General features: G+C 41.4%; 1 protein-coding gene across 1 annotated transcript in view; it reads left to right on the forward strand.

The window, feature by feature from the left end:
* The window catches only part of nbas (NBAS subunit of NRZ tethering complex), a 177,435-nt gene that overhangs the window by 86,657 nt on the left and 77,241 nt on the right, over positions 1-13,537 (forward strand). The gene's annotated exons all lie outside the window — the stretch shown is intronic.

Raw genomic sequence — 13,537 nt, forward strand, 5'->3', positions numbered from 1 at the left:
CTCTATTGTGTGGTTTTGGTCTCAGTAATTGTGAAACATTGTAAAAGACTGTTTTTTTAATTCTCAATCACTAAAACACTACAAATTATATCATGACATTCCTACCTACAACATGGATATATTGCCTGAACTATAGCTCTGTACTCAACAACTACAAGTGTCAGTGGATTTGATTAAATAATGCAAAGAAATTATTCATTCTTACTGAATATACAATTTCCTTTTCGAATTGAGCTTCTGAAATAAACAGATGTACCATTCACTTACCATTTCTATGGCATACATTTTCAGTTAGTGTTATTGGCCTCATACTTTTGACTTACAGTGGCTTTAGCCTTTTTCTTTGCTGTCCGATTACAGCCGTGACGCGTGACGAAACAGCTGCAGGATCCATGACCCAGAGGCTGACCCTTATTCCTCTGAGCATAATGAGCCACTTCTTATCTCCCGTTTTGGAAGGTTTTATTTTGGCAGCTGAAATAGCAGGAGCTCTTTGTGGTAATTGTTGCTTTGGTTGCGTTCACATAATATCACAAAACGGCCTGTATTTAAACGTGCGTCTGTTTACCTGGCCTTGTCACTGTTATAATGCGCGACTTTTCGCCTTGATTTTGTGTGCCTTTTGGATAAATGAGTTTGAATGAGCTGCCACTGGGAGAGCTCAAAGCAAAGATGGAGATTTTCATTCATTTATCTTCAGCAGTTTTCTCTGGCTATTGATTTTACACTTTGTACACACACATACGTTTCACATATCCGTGATTGCATGGGCGTAGTATTCATTCACATTCACTGCTCAAGGACATTTTTTTTAATAGTTTTACATACCAACAGCATCAAATTCTATAGAAGCTGCCATAATAAACCCAGTTAGCTTGCATTTTACCACAGAATCAATCAAACCTATTGTATTGTACATAATGGTGACCGGACCAGGATAGTCTAGTTCAGAACTAAATGTTTTTGCCTTTATCCTTTCTGATTTTTATATCCACCAATGTTTAGAATTAAATAAAACAATTGTTTATTTTCTTTATTTTCATAGTATAAATGTGTATTCTTTGGTTTATAATGAGTCTAAAGGCATCATTCTTCCTTGCCAAATGAAGTAAACTTGCCAACTAAATTGTATATACTTGAATATATTTGAATATAGCGCATTATCAAACTTTAATTATGCATGTGCTCCTACTTCCATGCCAACAGCTATATTGGTATATCTCCAACATCTGTTTCCAAACTATGCACATCAAAACTTTCAGCTGAATTTTGCATCTATCAGAAAATAAAGATTTTGCACTATTTAAACTGAAGCAGCACAGGAAGCTAAAGCTAAAATGATTTGAAGATGGGGGCATTTATTGACATGTCCTACACTGTGCTCACTGTGGTTTTTCAGCATATGGCTCGAGCTGTGTTTAGTGACCTCGTATAAGCTTGTACCACTTTGCCTCACGTTGTTGAATCGACTGGAATAATGAGTTAAACTGAGTTCCCTGTCGCAGGACAAAAAAGCTCTTACGTCCCTCTGACTACTCTTTCCACTTTGTACAAATTGCACCCTTGTACCACAATCATTAGCAGTCTCTATTTTACCCACGGGAGCTTTAGCGGCAGAAATGGGGGCCCCTATTAGACAAATATGCACTCTAAATGCACTGCTGCTCTCAAGTTGGTCCGTTAGAGATTTTCGCAAAACCTTTGATGAGCTGAACAGTTGGGCACAATTTTGCTTGTCATCACTTCCCTTAAGCCAAGCAAGCCACAGTGCAACTAGTGGTGTTTAAAAGTGATTATTTCATTAAAATTACTGGTCGCCTTTTCCTCCCCACATTCCCGCCTAATTATTTGGGCATACTGCATCCGCTTTGCAAGATTTGCCCTAATGAAGCTGTTGACTGTATACCTGAGTGTTGAGGCATGACATAAATACATCTCATTATCATCATTATTGTTTTACACTCGATACCAGAAACATGACGAGAGACAAAAGAACTGAGGACAAGGATATTAATGAAACCTTTAACCCATATTTTAATGTACAAACAAAGACCTTGCCAAATATTTCTTGGTTTATTGATTAGCCCATATCAGCCCAAGTACCGGTATATGTTTATACGTTTCTGAGTCTTTTTCAGTTCCTGGATTTTTTTTGGGGGGGCAAGTACTTTCCAGTAAGATGGGAACATTGTGGTAACAACACTTATTTTATTTGAGAATATGTTTGAATGTCATTAATTCTCAAACTTACACCTCCAAAGATACAATTCTCAAGTAGTAACTACAATTCAGAATGACTTAGTAAATCTTAATGTACTTAATGTCATTGTTTGTTTGAGCTTTTCATCTATCACAGTTTTACATGCACATTTACGAAGCACAAAAGTAGGCCAAAATATTTTAAAACGCCACTCAATTACGGTAAATATAAAGCCAGTTGGACAAACTTTAAGCCATTTTTCTATGTGAACTCGAGGATGGAGGACTTGGTGGTTCCTTTGACCTAATAGGGACAGGGAGGTTATAGCGACTTAGTTCTTGATAATATCTTCAACTACAGGTAGTATTTATTATTATTTTGTTTATTTGGTGGGGACAGTGCGTGTTAATGAAGATATACTGTATGACACACGCTGTAACCATGCTGGATTGTGGCCATGGGATAATTTCCATCCGTTGTCCCTCATTCACTCTCACAAACACACTCTCATTCACACATCAGCATTACATGAACACTGGAGGCAAGGTGGGTGAAGTGTCTTGCACAAGGACACAACAGTCTACACTACTGCCCCTCTGTGGAACCTGGCATTCCATTGGTCTCTAATCCAAATATTAACCAGGTGCATCCCTGCTTGACTTCTGAGATCCCATTTCTACCATTGTTTCTATACAGACTTTCCGTATGTCAAATGTACATTTACCTTCTCAACAAGCCACACACTATTACAGAGGATCCAATCCAACAAAACAGTTGGTGAAATGTCTTGTTAAATATGCCCAGGGTCAAAGATTGACAAAACCCCAAGCACCTAAACATGTTACAAATCCATAATTACTATTGATTTGTGTAGATTAGAATAGAACAAAAATGTTTTTTCCCCATTCTGTAGCTTATGCAGTTTATGCATTGCAGCACGTAGAGTTGTTTATATTAATCTAACAGAAAAACAAATTAAACCAGACTCATGCTAATCACAATAGTAAATGGTCTAGCTCCAAGAGTTATTACATTGTATTGAACCATGCAGCTTGGGGAGCATTTTATAAACTCAGACTTGCTACTCAAATATAATGGTATTGAAAATGAAAGTGCGCATGGGGTTGAAAAGAGTTTATTGGTACAATAGTACCTCATAAACAGCATGCCAACTGGCTGTTTTCCAACTCTGTATACTTAAAAATTAACTTTCCATACACGTTGGTGTAGTAGTACTTGATTAAGTTTCGCTAATGGACTTGTTATATTCACTTAGAGAAGAGTTGAGCAAATGTTTCATGTGAGATGTCTTTTAATTGTATAAAAAAATGGGATTGCTATTTGGAGACAATTGGGATTGGCAAATAAAGTTAATTAATGTGAAGATTTTTTTTTATATGCTTCAGTAATCCAGAGAAAGAACGAGGGGATAAAAGTTTGAAAAATGACATTGGTATAATTCAGATTGTCAAAAGGACAAAGTAGCGGAGAGGAATGACAGAGTGAGAGTGTGCAAACAGCATTTCATCATAAAAGCCTTATTTCAATAAAGTTCTTCAAACATGGGCCTGTCCATCACCGTTTAGGCAGACTTTCTTCTTCCAGCTTTGCACTGCTACTTTGTGTCGTTCTCTGCCATGTGACAAATCCTGAATCCATTCGCTCTTTGCAGCACCGCTCCTTTTTCCACCAATTACACTAACGTCTTATGATGAATTCACCAAATAAAAAAACCAAGAGAACTCAACAATTTTAGCACTTTGAGAATACAAAGTAAGTTCCTACACAATTACAACTTTAAAATATATACTAACCTTTGTTTGATGAGCACAAATGTGCCTATATTCATTACCCAGTTATCTAAAATGAAAAGCTACTGCAGGGCTCAGATTAAGGATTTTCACTTGTGTAAGTAAACAATTCGTACATTTTTCAAATTTTTATACAAATTTGATAATTGCCTAGCAAAACACGAACGTGACTAACAATCAATATTTTCCATTGATGTAACAAGATTATTTATTTCAAATGTATTTGTAAACATTCTATTAAAAAAAAAACTCTTAACAAATGAACTTTTAAACACTTTTTTCAAAATAAAACAGAAAACTTGCAAATAAAATTAGTTGTTGAACATATTAATTAACACCCAAGTCAGATGGCCTTATTTACAACTTTCTTCCATATCATCATCATCAATCAGATGACTATTTGCAGGAGTCTCATTTACATATTAATTGATATTAATTGTCATTACACTCACAAAAAATATGTATTAAGCTTCTGATGGAAAAAATAAAGGTTGCTGTGGTGTCCATCATTGTGTATTTATTGTGTTATTCAAATTGTACCGCTCTATTTGACGTTCCCTTCCAGCTATAAAACATTTCCATTTTTGGTTTTGCTATTTGATGATGGTCCCTAAGTACTCGACTCGGCTCCGGCTGCACATTTGGTGACGGTCCCTAACTACTCGTCTCGGCTCCGGCTGCACATTTGATGACGGTCCCTAAGGACTCGTCTCGGGCTGCACATTCGGATCAATGTAATTCGCTGCGCCCAAAACACGCATCTGATTTTTAAAAAGGAGGTCGTAGTCGCTTGGCAGTGTAAATATGAGCATTTTGGCATGTGAATGATCTACAAAGGCTTTGACCTACGAGTTACTTTGAGCTATTGACCTGGGAAGTCTGAATCTGTGAATATGACGCTAACTTTACCGCACAGTGGCTCCTCCCGCTTTCAGACTCGCGATCTGAGACAGCAGCGGGATTCGTCATGTCAACACAGCATCCTACATTGTGTCATGCCGTTGTTGACGATCGATTGACGAGTGATCAGTACTTTTAGGCGCTTTGGTTATACAATTGAACACACATTTTTGTAACGGAAAAGCTGTGATAGAAAAACACTTTTTTCTGACGAATGTATCGCATTTTAGAGAAATTGCGTCGCATTTTGTGATGCGATACCGCTTATTCTGAACCCTGTACTGAGTTGTTTCTAAATGTACAAACTTGAACTCGAAAGGATAGAAAAACATGGTAAAGAAGCTTGATTAAAATACTCACTAATGTTCAAGTTTCAGAGGAGCTTTCTGGGACTAAACTGTGACTTGAACCACCTCAATCATATTATTTTCTTGTAATTGTAATTTAGACAATTTTGGGATCTACCTGTTTTTAAACCCTACATATGCTAATGGTAAGGCAACATTTACAAACACAAAGCATGTGGCACACCAAGTTCAATCTGTAGTTCTGTAGTACAATCTTTCCGGTAGCCATAAATATCATATGCAAATAAGAGCCAAAAATAAAGAATATGATGCCTCTGGGCCTACATTTTTTATTTATTTTCTATTTAACCTTTACTTAACCAGGAGAGTCCCACTGAAATTAAAAACCTCTCTTACAAGGGAGTACTGGCCAAGAGGCAGCAACATTTAACACAGTTACAACATACAACATGGAATAATACAGGTTATGAGAAACAATTGCACATTATTGAGGAAGTTTGTTTTCGGCCTGGTTTTAAAGCCATTTAAAGACCTTGTCAATTTCCAGTCTTTCTGCAACATATTCCAAGTAAAATGAGCTGAGTGTACAAAAGGCTTCCTTCCCCAGCTTTGTTCGAGCAAAAGGAACAGAGCGCAACAGCTGATCGCTTGATTGCAAAGAATATGACTCAACACTTCTGTGTGATCAAAGTACAAATGTAAGGAAGCAGTAATCTAGGGGCCAGAGAAGGCCATCCTACTCATGAGTACAAGTCAAAGTGATGTCTCATGGCTCTACAGTTGGTAATGAACCTCAGAGAAGCATGATAAACTGTGTCCTTCATTTGAAGATATGAAGTGGACGCATTCATGGCAAGATTGTCATGGTCACCGTAATTTACTACAGATAAAAAAGTTGCAGTAACAAGGCGCTTTTTTACTTCAAAAGAAAAAGCCGGTTTATTACGGAAGAAAAAACCTAGTTTAAGTAATTACTTCACACGTTATTCTACGTATGGGTTAAAAGTGAGGCAGTCATCAATCAAAACACCAATGTATTTGTATTCATGAACCACCATTCCCAATAAGAGTGGACACTACTGGAGTAGATGCAAGGTGGCAAAGGCGGTTAACACTCTTGCCTCCCAAGGAGGAGGAGATGGATGACTACTGGAGAAGACTGAGGCATCTTTTTAAAGTTTGAAACAACATTTGCTTAGTTTTGTCAGCATTGAGGGCTAGTTTTAATTGAATGCTGGAAAACTACAAAAGCTTTCCGATTGGTTTCCATGGCCGAGCAAGAGATGGTCCATAGCGGTAAATAACTGTCATCAGGATAAAATGCATGTTGGCATCAGAGGCATTTTGACCCAAGTCATTGATGTACAAGATAAATAAGAGGGACCCCGGCACAAAAATAACATGGCAGTTTCGGCCGCGCGCTGCGGCACTGCAGACACTCCCCATATTTAATGCATTGAATCTTGTTATTCAGATAATACAATACTGAGCAAAAATATCTGTTTTTTAAAACCGCATGTTCGATTGTGTCAAAAAGCTTTTGACAGATCTATAAAAAGTGAAGCACAATACATTTTCTTATCTAGTGCCACAATAATATAATTTACCACTTTCATAGTAGCAGTGATAGTACTGTGTTTTTTTTTTCTGAAGCCTAATTGAATTTGGAGTGGGTGCTGCCCAGTGGCTGTGGGGTTAAGGCGGCAGCACACATGCCAGGTTCCATGTGCAGCCGCCCGCAGTGTCATGAGTTCAAATCCAGGCTTCAACAATTTTGTGTATGTCCTCCCTTCTCTCTCAACCCCATTTCACGATCAGCTGTTCCGTCTAATAAAGCCTATGGGCCAAAAATTATCCTCATAAATAAGAGAGTTTATTCCAGACAAAAAAAATATGATTTGGCCTTGTTAGTAAGAGAAGTGCATCTATATCTAAGCTGTTTAAAAACAGACCGATCAGTGGAAGAGTCTGTTTTTCTTGCCTTGTCCCATGCTCATAAGATAAGATATTCCTTTATTGTCCCACATGGGAAAATTTCATTGGTGCAACGCAGGTAGATACAGAGGTAGATACAGAAGAACAGATCACTTATAGGAAGTCTGAAAAACACTTTCAGTAGAAGATCTCCTATAAATAAATAAAAACTCCCATAGACAAATAAATAAATAAATACATAAATACCATTGCATGTGATCACGACAGTAATTGCACATGAATATGTGTCACGACAGCACATAGATTGCACATGAATTTCAGAGTAATTGCACATGAATTGCACATGAATTCCAACAGCAATTGCACATATGACAGAATTGCACATCAGTATTAGGTTAGGTCAGTATTGCGAGTGTTCAGTACTAACAGTGTTTGTTATAAAGTCTGACAGCAGCAGGAAGGAAAGACCTGCGAAACCTTTCCTTCACACAGCGAGGGTGGATCAGTCTCTCACTGAAGCTGCTCTCCAGAGCGGACAGAGTGTCCTGCATGGGGTGACAATCATGGTCCAGCATAGATGTGAATCTAGCCAGGACCCTCCTGTCCCCCACCTCCTGCACCGAGTCCAGAGCACAGCCCAGGACGGAGCTGGACTTCTTGATGACTCTGTCCAGCCTCTTCCTCTCCCTCTCTGTGATGCTGCTGCTCCAGCAGGCCACACCGTACAGGAGGACTGATGCCACCACAAAGTCGTAGAAGGTCTTCAGGAGTGGCCCTGTCACTCCAAAAGACCTGAGTCTCCTCAGGAGGTAGAGCCGACTCTGGCTCTTCCTGTACAGTGCGTCTGTGTTATGAGTCCAGTCAAGTTTGTGGTTCAGATGAACACCCAGGTACTTGCATGAGTCCACTCTCTCAATGTCCCGTCCCTGGATGTTCACTGGTAAGGGGGCAGTGGGGTGGCGTCTGCGGAAATCCACCACCATCTCCTTTGTCTTCCCCGCGTTGATGAGGAGGTGGTTCCGCTGACACCAGTCCACAAAGTCCTGCGCCAGTCCTCTGTACTCCGCGTCATCGTCGTCCGTAATGAGTCCGATGATGGCAGAGTCATCAGAGAACTTCTGCAGGACACAGCTGTCCGTGTCATGTCTGAAGTCTGCAGTGAAAAGGGTGAAGCGAAAGGGCGCGAGGACAGTGCCCTGGGGCGCCCCCACACTGCAGGTCCGAGTGTCAGACACACAGTTCCGGGCTCTCACAAACTGGGGTCGGTCTGTGAGGTAGTCCAGGATCCACTCTGCCAGGTCATACTCCACACCAGCCGTCTCCAGCTTGTCCCTCAGGAGCAGCGGCTGGATGGTGTTGAAGACGCTGGAAAGATCGAAGAACAGAATCCTCACAGAGCTGCCAGGCTTTTCCAGGTGAGAGAGAGAGCGGTGCAGCAGGGAGATGACGGCGTCCTCCACTCCGATGCCAGGCCGATATGCAAACTGCAGCGGGTCCATGGCTGAGCTCACGGTGGAGCGGAGGTGGTCCAGGACTAGCCGCTCCAGTGTCTTCATCAGGTGGGACGTGAGAGCCACTGGCCTGAAGCTGTTGAGGTCTTTGGGGCGCGGTGTCTTAGGCACAGGTACCAGACAGGAGGTCTTCCAGACCTGTGATACCACCCTCAGCTTCAGGCTCATGTTGAAGACATGCTCCATAACTCCACACAGCTCATCTGCGCAGGACTTAAGGAGCCTGGGGCTGATGCCTGTGCTGCTGTGACAGTCAGTGGTTGGCAGGGGGACTGTGTGCTGGGGGGATGGGTGAGTCCAGGCGAAATGGTCCGGGGCAGATAAGCGAAGAGGAACAGATGCAGGGCATTGTCCAGCTGTGGAAGAGGGAGCATGCAGCTGTGCAGGGGAAGGAGCGGGTGACCGATCAAACCTCAAGAAGTGAGCATTTAAATCATTCACCCACTGTAGATCCCCCTCTGTCTGGGCAGGGGGGATTTTGAAGCCCGAGATGGTTTTCAGGCTCCTCCACACTCCCTGAATGTTCTTCTGCTGCAGCTGCTCCTCCATCCTCCTCTTGTAGCCGGCCTCAGCCTGCCTGATCTTCCTCCTCAGCTCCTTCTGCACAGTCCTCAGCTCCTCCTTGTTCCCTGACCTGAAGGCTCTCTTCTTCTCCTTCAGCAGAGCCTTCAGTTCACGGTTAATCCATGGCTTGTTGTTTGGAAAACACCGCACCTTCCGGGAGGGAACAATGTTCTCAAAACAGAAGTTGATGTAGTCCGTGATGGACTCTCTGATGGTGTTGATGTCCTCCCCATGTGCGTCATAAAGCTCAGTCCAGACAGTGGTGCTGAAGCAGTCCCTCAGAGCCTCCTCGCTCTCAGCAGACCACATCCTCACCTCACGGGACACCACAGGCTGCCTGCGCACAATGGGTTCATACACAGGCCTCAGATGTACAAGGTTGCCCAGGCGAGGGAGGGGGGAAGAGGAATAAGCCTCCTTCGTGTTGGCAAAAAACAAGTCCAATGTTATATTGTTCCTGGTGGGGCAGGTAACATACTGGGTGTATGTTGGTAGAACAGAAGAGGGAGAAGCGTGGTTAAAGTCACCAGAGACGAGGAAGAGAGCCTGTGGGTGCTGTGTTTGCAGCCTACAAGTGCAGGAGAGCAGTGCTTCACAAGCATTTTCAGCATTGGCAGACGGGGCCACATAGACTGCGATCAAAATCACATGTGAGAACTCCCGGGCAAGATAATATGGCCTCATGCCAATAGCCAATAGTTCAATATCCTTGTTACACAGCTGCTCCCTCACTGTGCAGTGTTCGGGTTTGGACCAGCTCGTGTTCACATACACCGCCAGACCTCCACCTCTTTTCTTCCCGCATTCTCTCGTTCTGTCCGCCCGCAGCAGATGAAAATTGTCCAAACCTACAATAGAGTCTGGCATTTCTGCTGTTAACCAGGTCTCTGTGAAAATCAAGACGCTGCTGTCCCTATAAATCCTCTGGGACCGCATGAGGCTCGCTATTTCCGTCATTTTATTTTGAAGGGACCTCACGTTACCCATGACTACGGCGGGAACCGACTTCCTGTTTCCTCCTCTCTTCTCTCGGAGTTTACGTCCAGCCTGTCTGCCTCGTTGTGTTTTCCTTAGGATGTCCGCCGGGATAACGTGACGATCTCCGGGTAAGACGACTGTTCTCCGCAGTTTCATTAGTTCCTCCTTTGTGTAAACGTGGTACGCGTTTACACAAACGTTTGGAGCCGGGGGACTCAGAGCCAAGACACATCGCAACGACACGATGAAAACACTCAATCCAGCCGAATAAAGTCAAAACAAGTTAATTTAAAGCGATTCCAGTGCGTGTCCCGATCGTTCGTGAAGTTCCTCTTTCATATAAACGTGTATATAAACGTGTACCGACGACACGCCGTACTTTAGCGCGGCCGGAGGGCGCGGGGGGGGGCTGGTGGGCTCGCTCGGAGCTAGCTCACGTCACAACAACACAACGAAAAACGCTCAAATCCAGCCGAAAAAAGTCAAAAACAGTTGAATTAAAAACGATTCCAGCGCGTGTCCCTATCGTACAGTAAAATAGAAAAAATATACTAACTATATTTACAAAATATAGGAGATAAAGCACAATAAGTGTGAGAAAAAAGAGAGCGTTTACACCGGGCTGCTAGCTGTACCAGCGCCTTATGACGTACATGAGCGTCATGTTACGCTCATGTATGATATCTGCCAGTCATGTTACGCTCATGTATGATATCTGCCAGTTCTGGTAAGCACTAAGGATTTTCTCGCCCCTTCATTCAGCATTTTCTTATACGGCATGTTTATTGATAATTTGCATACAAATTTCCTTAAAAAATAACTTTGTTAGCTCTACATCTTCTAGGAGCCCTATATTTTCCCATTTCACCATTGACAAATCATGATGAAGAGCTTGCTCATTGAAATATTTAAGATTCATCTTACAAACAATACGTGGTTTACATTTTGGAATTTTAGTATTTCTACGAGCGGCACCCACCTCCAATAGAAAGGGACTTTATCTACATTCAAGGCCAACATTCCATTTGTTTACTGTTGTGTACTTGGCACAACACAATAATACATCTTGAGTTAATGTGAATAGCTACACCACTGCTGTTTTTCATCTGTCAGTGTGATAAACATTGTACCCAAGTATATTAATGCTTCATTAGTAATAGATTTAGTCTGCCAAGTTTCAGAAATTATAACAACATCGGTACCTGTTGTTTTAATCCACATTCTGACCATGTCCATCTTTGGTAGTAAGCTACGCACATTCAAATGAGCATATTTGAGTCCAGACGCTGATTTAAAATGGGTAAGAGTCTGAGAGCACTGCAGCTCAGGTCCAGGGTTTGGTTGCATATTTTCCTGACTAAAAGGAATAATGGAGGATTGTTTGCCGCCTATTCTGAGTCTCTTTCCCCGTGACGTGGACAGCCGAGTAGTTCATCCACATGTCAAGCATAGGATGCACCTACTGCTCACCTGCAGCCTCGTCGGCTCGTCCCCAGGATAGCAGCACGTTTCCCTGTGTCTAAGCGCATGGATCTATTATAATATAGTTCCTTCAGGGTACAGGACAAAATTAAGACAGAGAAAGACAGTTTGAGCTGGCTCAGAAGAGACGGAAATCTACGAGACAAGAGATGCGATGCGATCCGTCGCGCTAATAAACAAACGCAGCAATGAGGCTGTTGTGTGCGTCCGCACGGGGGGAGTGCGCATGCGCACTTCCGCTTGAGTTCTCAAATCGGCTAAAAATCCTCCAATTATTCCTTTAAGTAGAAGGATAGTCAACAATCTCTGTTTCACATTTGATTTGATTGAGTCCACCTTTAAGTGAACAAGTAAGATAGTTACAGAAAGCAAAAATACATTGAAGTTTAAGTAGGTCTCTGAGCAAAGCTGACAACAAGTTTATGTTGTGATCCAGTTGAATCGGTCATTGCTCTGGATTCAGAAAAGCTATAAAACAAAAGCCTCTGTAATTGTCTGAAGCGCTCCCCCAATATACCCAGGAATATTTGTTTGTTATGAGATCCTTAACACGCAATAGAAATATAAGTAAGTAATGCCATCATCATTAACGTTTAGCACATTATAAGAAGTGGACAGTACAGACCTCAGATTGGATTAAAGTTTAGCAGGTAGTCAGGGCGACTAGCTCCAGGAGGCTGTATCAAACTTAGGCCGGTTAGCTCCAGCTAAGTTACGGTAAGCTAAGAGCTGGTCAGCAGGCGCAGGCTGGCTACAGGAGGACGTAGTCCTCAAATTCCAAAACATCCACAGTCCACATAAGTTTGTCAAATAATCAATAAAGTAAAACACAGACAAACACTTACACGGACAAAGGGTATGCTGCCATCTATTTTTAGAGGTTCCAAAAATACAGATTTAGGGGTGCATTTAATTGGGCAGATGTGATGCGAGAGAGTCTTCACTTCTCAATCACTGATGTATTTATTCTTAATCCCCAAAGGCTACTGCTCCTATATTTTACATTCACAAACTTGGGTCATTTTTTCAAGACAATCAATTAGAAGCTGCTTATACCTTGTTGTCATGTTTTGGTAACATTCGGCTGCTTAACTTTGAGTCATCTTCAGAACAGTCACCGGTGTTGGTGATGCGTCACCTATCTGAGGCTAAAAAAGAACCTAACTTTGTCGATTATTTTAAGAAGAAAAAATGAACGTTGTGTACATTTTACAAAGCTTATGTGAAGATATTATTTTCATAAGGCTGGCGAGGTATATTTTATTATGGAAAATTGTTGCCACTTTTGTAAATTGCCTTCTTGTATTGTCACTCTACTTTACACAATGTAAAGTTCAAGATATATAGTCAAGATATTTATAAAGTTAATTGAGTCAAATTGGTTTCTACTCTTTGTTGAAACACTATTTACAGTTTATTCTATTTTCAAACATAAAAAAGTAACACAAACCAGAAATAACACAATATAAGAGGGTGGCATCCAAAGAAATGAGGGGTTAAAGCATATTAACTCAAAAATAGAAGTCCCATTTTGTCCATTGTTTATTGAATTTGTCCATTTTTAAATTGAGTTCTGATGTGATTTTTTTCCATTGCGATTTAAGCGCAATATGTCATTTATGATGTCAGGACAGTCCTTAATCGTCGGAGCAGTTTTTGTTAGGTATTCTCTGAGCACTTAACTAGGGCTGTCACTAAAAAAATATTTTAGCTGTCGACTAGGCAGCTATAATTCTTTTGATTAGTCGACAAAACGATTATTTCTATGGTGCATAGTGATTATTTTAAATACATTTTTAACCAAATAAAGGGGAAAATATGTTGACTGAAGGCTTCCACGTAGAGAAT

This window comes from Eucyclogobius newberryi, unplaced genomic scaffold, assembly GCF_026437365.1.
Source record: "Eucyclogobius newberryi isolate DKJ021-1_F unplaced genomic scaffold, fEucNew1.0.hap1 SCAF_1, whole genome shotgun sequence".
NCBI classification, from domain to species: Eukaryota; Metazoa; Chordata; class Actinopteri; order Gobiiformes; family Gobiidae; genus Eucyclogobius; species Eucyclogobius newberryi.